Here is a 16,589-nt window from a genome sequence, read left to right as displayed (position 1 = left end):
AAATTTTCAAAGATTAAAATACTGAAATCAATTAATTATTATTAAATTACATTCGAATGCTTATAAAAAAATAATTTTTCATTTTTACAGTCAGATGTTACTATTTTCCTTTGTACTTTTTCAGTGGGTGTACACTAAAAAATAATTACTGTTTAGAAATAGATTTATTAATTCAATAGTTCAGAAAACTATTACTTAAAACACTAAATCAACGAACGCTTACAGATGTTACGCTGCCATATGTTCCCTCGATAGATCAAATATCAATTTTCATCCCGGCGTGACATGTATCCACAAATCATCAAAGATAGTTTCTCACTTTCAAAAATTACTTATTTATTATTTTGTTTTCATCTTCTTAAATAATTAACGCCGTTAAATATTTATACAATAGCCACTCGACATTTATTTTCCTTTAAAAAAAAAAAAACAGTTTCAAAACAAATAATAAGTTCAATGCATTAGACATGTCAGCATTCCTTATTAATTTTATTTTGTCCAAGGAATTATGGTGAAAACCCTATTATTTTATTCCATTTACAACTTGTTATTTTTTTTAAACTAAAAAGTACAAACGAAAAGATTCACTTGCAACTTTTCCATTAACTAAATAACATTTCAGCTTAAACTTAAACTTTAACATCCTCTTTACTTCATAGACTACACACATACACAGTAAGTTATTTTTTTAACGTATCTCACACATAGGACCTTACATCCATTTCTTCCTCTACGGGACCTGTGCATTCTTCTGATAAAAAAAAATCCTAAAATAAAAATAAAAACTGTTGATATAAAGGAAAAGGAAAAGGAATAGAAGTAGCACGCGGTACGGAAAGTCACAATGGAACTTTAAAACGAAGATCTCGATCCTTTATGCGAGGCTGCGAATCGTGTTCACTAAAACTTTTCTTCAATTGTTCCGTTGCTACTGGAAACTCGAATAGTCCAATGGCAAAAGTACTCATTGATACTTAAACTTAATACAACAGAAGATAAAAATATAAAATAAAAGACAAAAAGTAGAAAAAAGTTTACAAAAAAGTATAGTAAGATTGGTAAAAAAACTTTTTTTTTATTACTACTCGAAAACTGCAACCAGAGTTTTCGTTTTTACGCGTCATAAGAATTAAAATTGAAGATAATGGAGTCAAGTTATTATGAAAACTTAAACGATACTTTTTATAAAACTTTTTTTTTCATTTTTATTTTATATTTTAGTGTGGTAGTATATCCAAACTACATCGATTTTAAACTTTTACTTTATATAGTCCAACGTTTATTTCAAAAGACTTCTCTTCTCTACTCATAGACTTTTGCTAACGGATATAAAAAAAATTATATGTGTTTATAAAAAAGCAATTCGCTGATATGTTAGTATTTTATTCAATCGTTCAACAGTTTTTGAACATTTGATCTTTTAAATTGGAACACTTACTTATGAAAAATTCCATTTATACGGAGCGCACTGAGAGGAATTATCGCAATTATTTGTTGAGTTGAATATTCAAAGATAAATTCCAGCTTTAAATGTATGCGTAAGTCGTATTTATCTCAATAGAAAGGATAAAATGAAATCCACTAGCAGTGAAGACTGATATTTTGAAATAATTTATTATCTAACTCGGTATAAAAATTAATTTGCTTTTAATTAGAAGCCGCGTGTTTTAACGAGATATAATTTTATATGAATTTAAATATCAAACTTTATAAATAAATATTTTCTACTCGTGTAAGTGGAACAGCAATAAAGATATCGATATTGATAAATCAAATTTGAGTATTTATAGTTCATAGAAGATTGTTGATGATAAAATAAAGTATTCATATTAGTATACAGCTGAAGTGTTGCATTGGAAACTGATTTATCGAGATACATAATATATAAATTACCTGGTTTTAATTTTCCATGGAATAAATTTTGTAATGCTCTTGAAAAACGTTAAGTACACAGATATGTTAAGAGAAGATCAAAATTTAGTAGCCTTATTCAAAAAGCTTTTAGGCGTGAAATTTTAATGGATTTACTTAAGTATTATGTAGTAATTTCATCCCTAAGTTTACTAATAAATGAGGAATACGATCTTTAAAATTGCTCATACAACTTAACCCTATAAAGTTCGGAGGGTATTAAACTAGGCGCTAACTATGTAATAATAATTAACTTCAGAAAACTAGTTTTTAATACTAGCGATTATTAGAAGTTTGAAAACTGTATATTTTAATTAATTAATATCAATTTGACAGCGTGCCCGTCGGAAAACATTCATATGATCGCTGGTCTGTCGTATGAAAAAAAATATTTTTTATCCAAGTACCAGGAAATTATAATTTTTATATAAATAAATTCTTATAGTTTAGTGAGATTTTTTTTAAATTATAAAATCTAAATTTATATAATATATTTTTAATGACAACTAGTTAAAAAACTCGTAAACTATTAAAGTATGTCCCTGATCTAAATAAAGAGAGGCATAAAAAGTTTAAAATAAATTACAGAAAAAAAATACGAATTTTTTTTTTATCAATTAGACGAGAAACTAAAAATAAATAAGAACACGATGATATGTAATTTCGAAAATTTTTGGATGTGCAAATAAATTACAAAATTTGAACACTTAAAGTAAATGAAAATTTTAATGGAACATATAATTTTTCCTTTATATTTTAGTTGAAATATTGATAACAAGTTAAAAAAAAAAAAAAATAAATTTAATAATGAAAATGGACACGCTAGGTTTGAGTAAACTCACATGTGAGGACTTTTTTTTATTACTAATTTGATTGAGTAAAAAATAAAAAAATTATATATAGAATAAAAATTGGCCATTGACCAAGATATTAAACTTGCATGAGATATTTTAGTGGATTAAAAAAACAAAATTTTATTAGTTTACATGGATATACTGTTAAAAGGAATGAAACAAGTAAAGTAAAAATAAAGAATTAAAGTTTATACTTTCATCGTGACAATTGAGTGGAAAAAAAATAGTAGATATGGCTGAAATCGCGATGAAATTGTTCGGAAGACTGAGAGCTTTGTAAGTTCTTGTGGCGTTATGAAATTTTTCAATGAAGCGGATCTATAAACATGAATATATAGATCTATCATAATATTTATAGTACACAACTTTTATTATCCATAGTTTTTTTTCTTTCATTATTTATTTGATCCAATAATCACTAGAGACTAAACGTTCAGTGGAATGAAAAATATGTAAAGCTCTTTTAATACTCCTGCTGTAACAACATTTATTTTTATATTACATCGACTTGAGTTATTACTAAAATTAATCTTATAATTTTTATATATATATATTTATAGTAAAGTATAAACAATGCGAAATTTTTATAGTTAATATTTTTTTTTATATAATTCTACAATTAGGAAATTTGTAAAATTTACATCGATTTGTCTGGCTGTCAATTCAACACTAGAATGACAACAAAGTATTTTTACTTTCTGTTAATTACTTACGAAAACATGTTCTAATTCTCGAAAGATAAATCATGAAAAGTTGATATGACCTCAGTCTAGCTTTGTTATGTTTATTGGAATTATTACTAAATAATATATAGTTGAATAAAGGGGGAAAATAAAAATTGAACAAAGCGATGCATATTTTTATTATGAACGATAGTATGGTTATTTTATTGAAATAATTAAAACTTTTTGTCACTAAATTCTCAAATATTCAAGCCAAAGTTGATTATAAAATAACTAAAAATAAATTGTTTGGATATTTTCAATAAAAATGAATTTTTTTCTTCCATTAAAAAATGAAAAATCATAACATCAAAGTTTATAAAGAAAAAAAAATCATTTTTTTAGTCACATGACAAATTTATTGCTTTTTTTTATAATAATGAAAGAGAATTCCCTTCACTGAAAAGCAGAAATATATATCCCAAATAAAGCAATTTATTTGTCGATTTTTTTTAATATCTCTTAATTACAAATAAATATATTTGGAACAATTAAATATGGAAGTTGATTCAAATAATTTCATAGTATGACTGAAGTATATAATTTATTTGTGGTTATTAAATGATATATTTGTGGTAAAGATGATAAATTTGTGACGAATAACGGAAAATTTTACGATACTTGACGTATATTTGAAGCAAATAAACGAACATTTATTTCAACAATTGGATCATTTACCACAAATAAATCACTTATATACGCAATTACCCGAGCCGAAATCTAAGGCATACTTTAAACCTAAGTGAGCATTGAAAACCTACATTCGACTTTTTAGGTCCTATTCTATTCCTAGGTGTCATTAATCTGCTGATAAAATCGCTGGATTACTTGCAGAATTTTTTTACTAGCCTCCATAAGTCTAAGTAGGTTCCATTCAAGCCTTTGTAAGCCTAAGCAGGTCCATTTCAAGCTTTTACAATGATTATATCCCAGAAAGTCTAGTGTAGGCTTTCAATGCCCATTTAGGTTAAAAGTATGCCAAGATTTCGACTCGGGTAACTTGCTCAGATACATTATATCTTTCTCACAATGAAATATTCATTTGGCCACATCCAAGTATACGATATCTTTGGTTCAAATAAGTCTTAGTCGGCTCGAACAAATATTTTTTTCAGTGTACCTTTAAAAAATGACTTTTTCATTTGTGAAAAAAATAGATTCCTTTAAAATAATGAAAGAATAATATTCTATCTGTCTATTTGTTATTTAAGACCGACTGAGGCAGTCTATGATTGATATTCAATCGCTTTTTTATTGAAAAAAAATATGACATTTCATACACAAAAATAATCGTTTACTTTTTTTAACTCTGTTTAAGACAAACAGTGAAATGAATAATTTTCTACTGAAAATTATCTACGGAGATGAATCTTCGATAAACATTTAAATTAAATAGTTAACAATATATATTTTATCCAAATAGAATATGTGTTTAACGTCTGACTAATTCTCTCACGTATAGAAATGAAATTATTACTTGTACGGACAATAATTGTTCAGTGTGTGTACACACAGACCTTTTGACCGGAACAAATATACTCAAACATCTCTGCATACAATGATTCAATCTTTGTGCAAATTACCCACGGAATTTAGAAATTCGTACCACAAATTAATACGAACAATAATAATAATAACAATAATTGCTGTAAAATTATCCATACAACGCATCATTAAATAAAACAACAAACATTCACTCACTATTTAGGAATTTAAATTCCAACAAATTTACCCAGCGAAATAATCCATGTATTAATAAATAAAACCAGCGATTTTATTCGCTTTCATTTATCACACGCAATCTTTTACTTTTTAAAAACTTTCCCGGAAGAGAAACAATGATCAATAATCGATGTAAATCTCAAGTCGAAGGTCTTGATGATCGCAAATACGCGTTCTTGCGGAGAGTACATTAGAAAGTGAAAGCCACAAGGAAAATCTAAACGAACGTACTTATGCACATATATATGCGAATGTAAAACTTTTGACCTCTGGGAGATCTGCGGGAGCGCAATGGAGCCAAGAGAGTTTCTCTTTGAATTATTGATTATCTAATCGCCTCAAAGGATCACCCTCTTTTGATCGGGTCAACAATCGCGTGATACGTTTCAACTTTACTATTAATCCAATAAAATTCTCCTATTATTACTGCTTCAACTATTATGTTCTCTCATCTACGTCAACTTTACTTCCATTTATCTCTATATAATTATCATCATACCATATCATTTATTATATACTCCAGGTTACAAAAGCGCGGTCATTAAAAATTAAAATTTTTTTTCATACTTCTCATTCATTTGAATTTAATCGAAACATCAACCGATGAATGCAATAAGTAGTATACAAACGAAAATTAATATAATAAATAATAATAATAATACAAAACAAAATTCGTGAATAAATTTGTCGATTGAAAATATCACATACATACAAATTAAATTCCGTCACTACCCCAAACTAAATTAGACATAAAATTTCAGTAATTCGTCCATAATTAATAATATTATTTTAGTTGAAACGTACGCGCGTCAGCAGATGGAAATAATTGAAATCCGTAATTACTAATTTGAAATTAATCAAACAAACTTTTGTGCGAGCACTATCTATCCATCACTTGTTAATTCACGTCGAGTTTCTCTCATATAATATCACGTGACGGAATGTTCACTACGAATATATTGTAGATCGAAATAGAAAAGTATGAATGTAAATAAAATATGATATGAAGAGGGAAAATGATAGAGTGGGCAAAATGTTAATCGAAAATAGAATAATATTTAACAGATCGATTCTCTTTCTCTGTTTCTCTGAAGTTGAGATGGCTGGTGGATAGTATCGCAGGTTTACCCTTGAGGCCCATACAAAACCGATGGTTACGGTAATGCGACTTATCCGGCGCGACGCGTTATCTATCTCTTGAATCAACGGTGAGATCTTGCAGCCGTGTTTAAAAGTGTGTGAGAGCGAACCTCTATAAATGTGAAACCGTTTGCCCTGTGGGTATTTTATACCTTGCACTCGGGTCTACACACTTAAAAGCTGCATCTAATTGCACCATCGTCACCGCCACCACTTGGAAAACGCAATTTACCCTCTGGCAACACACATTTAAAGACGATAAATTTTATTCTTTTATAATAATTTAGGTTTGCATTTACATCTACAACTTCAACTTGCTTATAAATACAAATGGGATGGTAAAATACCATAAAAGATGATGAAAAAAATATATTATTTGATTTATCGTATCGCTCGTTATGAATAACAGGTACATCTTTTCACATTAACGCCATTTTAAAGCTACTTAATTCTACAATTTAACGTTTATTTAACATTCTCCATTCTTCATTCACATATTTATCATACTCCTCAAGATAGTGCGTATGTGATTATTATTTATTACGCGTATTACCAACATTACTACTGCAGAAAGAGTCTAAGTCTCTTTCTCTTCTTATTATGGTACGAGGAACACCTTGCAGCTAATAGTTCCCTTCTAGGGATGAACATGTGTTCATTATTGTGGGAAAAATTTTATTCGTCCATTAATACTCTTGATTATTATTTTTTTATTGAAAATAAATCTGCACACATATAAAAAATCGACTGAAGGTAAATATTCTTGATTCAAGAAATTTTTTTTTAAAACCTTAATTTTCTCAGATAAAGTGGAATCTCTGACCCAGACAAATTCTCTTGGCTCAAGAAAGATAATCCTGAAGTTACCAGACGATTAACAATTTCCAGATTTTTTTTTTTTCAAAAAAATTAAAAAAAACTAAAAATATGCACGTGTAGAAAATTTAAAAAACTATAGACGTATTTTTTTTAAATATTTGTTTTTTTTTTATAATTTATTGATTTAAAACAAATCCTAAATTACTAGACGTCGGCTAACATTCAAAAAAATCGACTTGGTTCTCGAAAACGTTTATTTTTCAAAATACTTTCTTAACTGAAGACATTTTGTTTTTCTATGTACTAATTTGCCAGAAAAAATTCAAAGCTTTGAATTATTTTTAAAATTTAAAATGTCAGATCTTAAAATTCCTTTAAAAGCAATTAAATTAATTTAAATCCCGAGTACAATTATTGAATTTGAATTAAAAATTTTTTTTTATTTATAATTATAATAGCATGGAAACGAGGCTGCATATAGTTTTTAATGACTTAATCTTCTGTTTCGGTCTTCTATAAAATTAAATGTGTGCAGTTTACGAAAGTAATCAGTGAAATTCTAAATTATCCTAAAGTTCATTAAACAAACATTCGTACCGCAAATGATAATTATTTTTTTTTAACTCTGTCTTAACATTAAATACTTTAAATTGTAATTAATGTTTAGTTTTATTAAAGAAAAAAAAATTTTATCTTATTTAAATAAATTCAGTTTAAATTACGAAAGTCTCGCAGGAAATCTATAAATTTTCATGGAAAAAAAAAGTTGAATAATTAGTTGAGTATTTTTTTATTAAAAAAAAAAAGAAATGCCCAATTGAATAAAAGTAAGTGAAGAAAAAAAATAGTTCGATATATCTATAAGGTAGTACGTTAAACGAATTTGGTATCTGCCAAAGGCGTTGGAGTCTGAAGCGCAGCAATTTCTCGCCGAAACGGATCTCAAGTAGTTGAGAGAGTGAGGTTAACGCAATTTCAGATTCCCCGGTGGAACGATAGCGTGTATGTACGTACACCTCAGACGGTTTAATCGGCCATCCGAGAAATCCGGGAGGACCCCGTTTGTTTACGTGACTCTCTAGTTTCCGAGTGAGATTCCTGACGGGTACAAATTGGTTAATTAAATCTACGAAATTACGAGAGACTCGTACTCACACTCTCAAACTTTATATCTATCCCTCTTTCTCTTTCCGTCACTACATGTACAAGTACATACTTTCCACACTACACACTTGTCTGCATACACCACCCTGTAGTTAAGACGAACTTTATAACATCCACTACGTATCCACACATCTGATTTACGACTATAACTTTTAACATCAATTGTCTGAGGTATTTTATTATTGACTTATTACTCATAATCAATTCTATCAACATTCCAATTAATATATTACACATTCAATAATTATTTATTTTCACGCCCAACTCAAAATGTCATCATAGATAACAAATTATCAACAAGGATGTGCAAATAATTATTGAATTGTATATTAACATTATCTTTTCATTTTTTTAAGTTCAAATTATTATACATAAAAAAATTTCCATAATTGATCACGTGTGAATTAGACATTAAATATTTGAAATCTGTATTTAAAAATTTCGACTATTTCGAAAACGTAACACATCGAGGAACTTTTTTTGAACGATTTTTAAACATTGGAAAATTCAAAGAAATAAACCATTTGCTTAACATCATAAATGACTACCCGGGTCATAATATCTAGCCTCATCGAACCTCAATCTAGCCTCATTAAACCTCAGTATGCCTCAATCAAGCCTCACTTAGCTAAAAAAAGTATTTTGAGCCTCAAATAATGCTCATATAGCCTCAATGAGCTTCAAATGATGCTCACAGATCCTCAAGAAGCCTCGATTAGCCTCAAATGAACCTAGTCTCGACTCAATGAATTTATAATAATAATAATAATAATAATAATAATAATAATAATAATAATAATAATAATAATTTAATGAGTTCGATCAAATATAATTTAAATTCGATGAGTATTATTTGAGGCTCATTGAGGCTCTATGAGTATTATTTGAGGCTCAAAATGCTTTTTTAGCTAAGTGAGGCTTACTTGGGTTTGATGAGGCTAGATTGAGGTTCGATGAGGCTAGATATTATGACCCGGGTATGTTTAGACTCTTTCGTAAACTTTTTTTGACTTTTTACTAAAAGTGATAAATTCTATCATTTTTTTTTCAATGTTAAAAACGGTCAGAAAAAATGATCTTTAACTATTTTTGAACTTTTTTTTCGACCATATTTTATTACTATCAAGTCAATCATTGATTTTTCTTTTGAATTTTCAAAAGTTTAAAAATGTTGAAAAAAAGTTCACGATTGTGTCATGTTTTAAAGTTTAGAACAGTCAACACTTTTTCAACTTTTTTTAAACCGGATTAGTAAGCAATTTATTAGCTTTATATATCACTAAAAATATAATAATAAAATAAAAAGGAATATCCCATTGTATGAAGATCAAATTTCTCGTAAAATTATTATATCCGGCCATCATCGCATACCTTACTCATTATTTTGAATCTTCATTTTAAATATGACGTATAATAATCATCAGCAACCACAATTTGAATCCAACATATATACATCTATAATGATAATAATAATAAAAAAAAAGCAAGTAAAAAATGAACCCAAAAATCTTTTGAACTTACTTCCGTGTAAACCATTTGTGAGAATTTTCCATTCATAAATTTTTTGATATCCCGTCAATGTCAAAGGTGTTTTTGCGTTATGATTTATGATGAATATGTCGTATCATATTACCCTGCTTACCCTACCGCAGCAGTTTAGTATATATATTTTTTTGTCTATATATTTTCTTTAAAACTCCTTCTATCCTTTCCCCTTTATAATTTTATGAATTTATAGAACGCTATTTTGTCCGTATACTTTTTTTATGCTCTATAAAAAATGTCTTTTATATCAAAAGATGTCACGAGACATATTTCAGTCTTATATACATATACACATATAAATTCTTCGCGAAACAATAGTCAAAGCGTCTAATTTAACAAGTAGAAAATATTCTTGGTGAAATTTTTAAAATTACGGAATTTCTGAGAGTGAATGAGCACGACCTAGTTTTTTCACTGATAGATATATACGAGCCTTTGACGATGTGTATGTACACTTGTTATAAAACTATGTTTGACGATAAAAATATACATGGTTTTATTTATTAATTGCGAACGTACTTGTGCTATGAAAGAAAACCACATATATGATATATGAAAACTTTTCAATGCACAACTAATAAAAATTTACGTCATTATATTTCATCAATTCACTGAGGTAATAAATAAATATAAAGATATATTTTCTGAAACAATAAATAAATAATTACCAATGTATAATTTCCAACAATTTGCTGTGAGTTAACAATGAAATTTTTTTCAACGCCTGAACAAATTCTGTTTTGTCTTGTATCTATTGTTCGAATAACACATTAGCGAGCATACAATTCTCACACCCCCAACACTAGTTCCAAGGCTTTGTCTTTAAAACTTCACTGTAAGCTATAGTGCAAGTGTAAAAAGAAAAAACAAATTTATTGACAAGTTAATTTTTTCAGCTGTCAAAAGTTAAAAAAATTTCTATTTTACTGAAAAGATTAATTTTGGAAATTTTATTCTTCTTTGGAAATGAATTTTGAAATTTCAGCTAGAATACATATCAAGTAAAATAAATTTACTCCGACACCTAGAGTTCCGGAGTTTTTAAAAAAATCACTCCGAATACAAAGTAAATATGGAATCTTTTCAGCGGAGTAATTTCAAAGTGATCTGGACTGTATTTCAATCCACATCCACTCCAATTCAGAGTTTTAATATTGAAATAAACTCCCTTTCGGAGTAAATTTCACTCCGAGGAGATTAAATAAATAAAAAGTTATCCGCTTCACAATTTTCTAAGAAGTTAACTGCCATTATTTGGTATTTACAGAAAACACTTTTAAAAAAAAACATTACTCAAACAATTCAAAATTTCAAGTATTCACACACGGAAAAAAATATTCGCAAATATTACTGAGTAGAACGTAAAAAATTAATAACATATGCATTTTTTTGACAAGTGTCTTGTAGTTTTTTAAGGTTTAAGTAGTAATTTTAAATAGTCAAGCAGTATATTTCAATATTTTACTGATTGAAACGACATTAGTTATTGAACATGACATAAATAATTATAAGGTGAACTACAATTATTGTCAATCATTTTTTTCCGTGCACACCGAAGAAAAATTCTTATTCTAATGATAACAAAATAAAGAAGTAAAACTAAAGAGGTACTGAATTAAAGCGATAATCAAGCAAGTGGCAGATAATGTCTCTGTTTATAATATCCGTGGGTGCGCGAATACGGTGATGGGGACAAAAGAACGTGCCGAGTACATAGAGCATAAACAAGCGAGTCACTATAAGACACACATGCAATATATAATACCCACAAAGTTATAGAAAGAGTGAATAAAGAGGTAAAAAATCTAATAAAAAATATATAGAAAGAGTAAAGAGACGGAGGGCGTAGACAAGCCTCGGCATAACGTATATGATTATACGCCATCGAGTACGATTATGGCGGTCGGACCGTAGCCGTTCGAAGATGCGAACCGAGTATGAGCTTATCGTGGGCGTCTTACGGACATACGAGTCCGTGTAATCAGAATTGAAGGTACCAGAGCACTTGTATATACACATCTGCACAACGGGTCATATAATACGGCCCTTCATTGTCTTAATAAGCGAGAACACGAAAGAGGGCGAGTACGTTTAAATATTTAGGTATTACACCGTCAAAGATCTAAAGGGATGACCGCGACCGATGCTATTTAATCGTAAAATAAATCAACAGAATACCATCAGAGAATGATGTTAAGTTTAGTCTCTCATCAAATCGTGCCATTGGCGTCGTCCTATACCAGAGTTGGCGTCATCAGTACCACCAGCGTTTGGAAGAAAAGCCAATCCTAATTAACGGCATTGATCCAACTCTATTTGCATACGTAAACAGAGGGTCCACAACCAAAGCCGTCACTCTGATCTATACGTTCCTCGATTCTTGCTGGAAGCTCGACCTTCTATATGTATATATATATATATAGATGTACAATACTGATGCACGTTCGTTCACAGTGGCTAGAGTAGTGCAGAGTAGAGCAAGAGAACTCTCTTCTGGCAGAGCTATTTACGGGTGAACGCCATTTTCCATCGGATGTACCAGCACACCAGCAGCAGTAGCACCGGCAGTAGCACCAGCACCAGCACCACCAGTACCAGAGAGCCTCATACATAAATATGTACCTACGACGACCGCGTTTGGAATAGTTGGCAAAACGGTATATACCCGATAGAAGTAGAAGTAGTAAAAGTAGTAGTATAAAATGTAGTAGTAGTGGAACGAAAGAGACTATGAACAGTGAGCTCTGTGAGCGTTGTTATACAGAGGGTTGGCCCGGGTAGAGAAGGAGGGTGGGGAGGAAAAGAGCGAAAAGATGACACGACCGAGCGGTATTTTCATGGATAGATCGACGCGCCCTCCGCAAACTTCCGTCGCGACCTTCCGACCGCTTCGGCACCTTCCATTAGCCGAATCCATCGAAGCGTGCTCGAAAGAGCGAGAACTTGGCCCAAGTGAGTAGTCGACCGGGTCTTGGTCGATTCTTTTATTCCTTGTTTTTATTATAAATTTTTTTCCTTTTTCTTTATCTTTGTCTGATGCTATACTTTACTCTCTATCGACTTGCCCTCGCGTTTCCAGCTTCCCATCCCCTTCTTTGTTTCCTTTCTTCCGCTGAGCCTCGTACCCTCACGTCGCCTACCCGTTACTCTTTATCCTCATCTTCTTTTTTTTTTTTTTTTTTTTCTATTTTTTATACCTCTTTTCCTCTTCCTTCTTCCTCTTTCCATTCCCGTCCACTCCAATCACTTCGATCGGAGACACCTTTATTAACCCGGTATCGACTACCAAATAATCGTGCAGCCTCTGATTACCCGTCTGAGCCGACACCGTGATATTTAAACATTGTCCTTTTTCTTTCTCTCTCTCTTTCTCTCTCATTCTACATATATATATAAAGTTGTAATATAGGTAGACATATCTATATTTTATGTGAACACAAATGAAGCAGACCACGAGAATGATAAAAATTAATAAAAATAAAAAAAAACCAAATTTATATTGAAATAAAAAAAAAAAATTAAAATTAATCTCGGCTGTGGCTCGCATCGGTGGTTTTCGAATTTCAATATCGACGCAAACCGCGCGCGCGTTATCCCACGTGCAAACTCATCCACTTGTATACCTACCCATATATATATATTTTTATTTCAACGGAGCGTTCAATATGACGGCGGCAAAGAACACGCTATGCCACCCATAGCGGGGCTTTGCGCTGCAATAACACTTTAATCCCCGGTGATGAGAAGTTTGGTATCTTACCTTCAACGTCCTTCATCCCGCTGTGTTCTCTTCTCGCCTTCCATCGGCTATCCAACCTCTACTCTTTTCTCTCGTTACTTACATTAATATACCTACACTACACAACACTACACCACTTTACACTCAACACTGTATATCATAGCCGTCCTTCACCAGAAAGTTCATAACTTTTACACTGTGACAGAACACGCGAAAAGAAACTCAACTTAACTAAATATAAATTCTCCGTATATACATATATATAAATATAATACACGTGTTTTGTATTGTGTACTTTTGTTCCCGCGTTTTTTTGTTGCCGAGCCTGATCCTGAACCTGATGCTGCTGTTGTGTATAATAATCCAACATTATTATTATGGAAAACAGCAGGGTGTAATACTGCTGTTGCGTGCGACTAAAAATTCATAGATTTACTAAAAGAATTTTGATTTATAGACATATGTATTTCAAATTTAGCAATACTGGTTTCAAACACGCGCATTTGCTCATTTTCTTCAGCTTTCTATGACATTTTAATTTATCGTTATTCGACTTAAGTTAACAATTAAGTCACTTCTATCCATAATATTTATTTTAATTTACTTTGTTAAATAAATATTTTACTTAGTCTAAAATTTAATTATCATATAATGCCATCATATCATGAATTATATTTACTCAAATTAATTTTATTCCTCGCTAGTAGGGAAAATTACGTTAAGGAAATAATTAAAGTATCAAAGGAAATATTGTTTCAATAGAAATTACAAAAATATACCTCATATTTATTATTGCGATGAAAAGCAAATTATAATGATGGAATTAATTATAAATTGGACAAAAAGGGCGGGTGGGCAAAGTGGGAAGCTACGGGAAATAGACTTTCTTAGAGGAATTCCAACAAATTTTTAATTGCCATAAATATTTTTTTTTGTAACCTTTAAACGGTAAACTTCAAAATTTGTACGTTTTTTTTATTTGTTTGCACTGAAAGATAATATTTTGTTGATAGTAACACCGTTAGGTGATATTAACCATCTAAAAATTAAATAAACATTGTAGACTATAAATATAGCAATACTTTACTTGCGTAAAGTTTATATCGGAATATTATCTATAAAATGTTTTGTCAAATTAACAATCCGAAGTTCGCCGAGAAAGTAAGTCGTTTTCCTTTTTGACCCTCACTCTTAGAAAACGAACCAAATTTCATACTGACTACACATTAACACGTATCACAAGATATTCATGTACGAAATTAACTTATTCGATCGATTAATTAAGAAATCTACTTTCCATTTCGGCTGCCGAATGGCCTTTTTTTACTTTTGAAACGGGAAATTTATCTATTTACATGAATAAAACAAGATCTTCATGAAAAAGACATGATTTAATAATGTCATATACACTCAGAAAATTAAATAATAGTAGTTACTATCTATCTATCTAGTACACTGAGAAAAAAAAGTACTATTTTCGAAACAAGAATTTCTTGATTCAAGAAATCCGTTTAAAATATTTATTTTATTATTATTAATTATCAATTTCTTGAGAAAAGAGCATCAAATTTATTTTTGTTATTATATGAATTTGATATTATATTATGAGTAAACAAAAGAATAACTTTACTTGAGTTAAATAAAAATTATTTCCTTCAATTCTACGAATTCTTGAGACAAAATTATATATTCTTGAAAATTATCAAAAATATATGTTCTCGTATCAAGTAAATGTTCTTAACAAAAGTATTTTTTTTCTCAGCGTATGTTAAAAATTTCTACCATCAATCAGATAGTAGTAAATATTATCTAGATGATTGTATAAATCATCTAGATTGTAATATTCACCGTATTTATGATAATTGTTACAATCCTGTATGTTAACTAGAGTTTATTATTATTATTATTATTATTATTATTATTATTATTATTATTATTATTATTATTAATATAAATAGTTATATTTAAAATCCGGATGGTTACAGTTACCATCAGAAATTATAATTGTCACCATCCTGATAGTAACTGTTACGAAATTTATTGCTGAAGTAAATATTATCATTCTGATAGTAAATATTACTATCCTGATAGTAACTGTTACGAAATTTATTGCAGAAGTTATCATCCAATAATTATTAATTATATTAAAAAAGATTATAACACTTACTATTTTTGCATTGAAAAACGTCCCAATTATTCTAGATGATTGGAATTAAAAATTTAGCATCATAAACACAGTGACTTAATTTCCTGAGTGTACTTAATTTATTTTGAAAATTCACATTAATTAATTTTTGAACACAAACATATTAAAAAAAGTTTTATTGGTTTTAAATTTGATTAATGGTTTGCCGAAAGGTGTTACCGTTTAAAGTTTAATTTAGAAAAAACTGTAACTTCAAAAAAAAATTTCAAGTTATTGTTTTTTAAGATACTCGTGTAAACTAAGAAATATCAAGTGTGATATCTTGCTAAAGTCATAAGTATCTCAAATTACTTAAAAATAATTGCAAAAGCAATAAATTACAATTTAAAAATTATTCCAAAAATAAAAAATTTTTTATGCTCTATTTAGCCGAGTCCTCTCATGTATAAAAGATATTTCCATTTCATTAAAAACGAAATTGATTTTGGATGCTAATGAAGATTTAAATAAACTTCACGGTTTTTAAGTAAAAATTCTCTGAAATGTCATCCATTAAATAGAACAATTTTATGATAGAAAAAAAGTATTAAATATCTAAAAGAAATTACACAAAAAATTTTTTTAAAGTTTCCTCAATTATAAAAAAAACTATCCCAGTTGTAGATAAAGGGATTATTGAATATTTCTGTTAAAACTTATTAAAACCACGTGATCAAGTTAATCTGCTTTTATAGGTACACTCTATTCTTACTTTTTGTTTATCTATACAACAAGTTCTTTGGTACAGAGTATAGATAGCTAGCTGGAATTCATGAGAACTCATTGAG

The 16,589-nt window shown here is 29.4% G+C and overlaps 1 long non-coding RNA gene across 1 annotated transcript in view; it reads left to right on the top strand.

Annotated features, from left to right (window-relative positions):
• LOC128668224 (uncharacterized) overlaps positions 1-16,589 on the top strand; it is a 126,659-nt gene that overhangs the window by 53,964 nt on the left and 56,106 nt on the right. The window lies entirely within an intron of this gene.

The sequence above is a fragment of the Microplitis demolitor genome, chromosome 7 (genome assembly GCF_026212275.2).
Source record: "Microplitis demolitor isolate Queensland-Clemson2020A chromosome 7, iyMicDemo2.1a, whole genome shotgun sequence".
Taxonomy (NCBI): domain Eukaryota; kingdom Metazoa; phylum Arthropoda; class Insecta; order Hymenoptera; family Braconidae; genus Microplitis; species Microplitis demolitor.
This window is presented reverse-complemented; position numbering and strand designations above follow the sequence as displayed.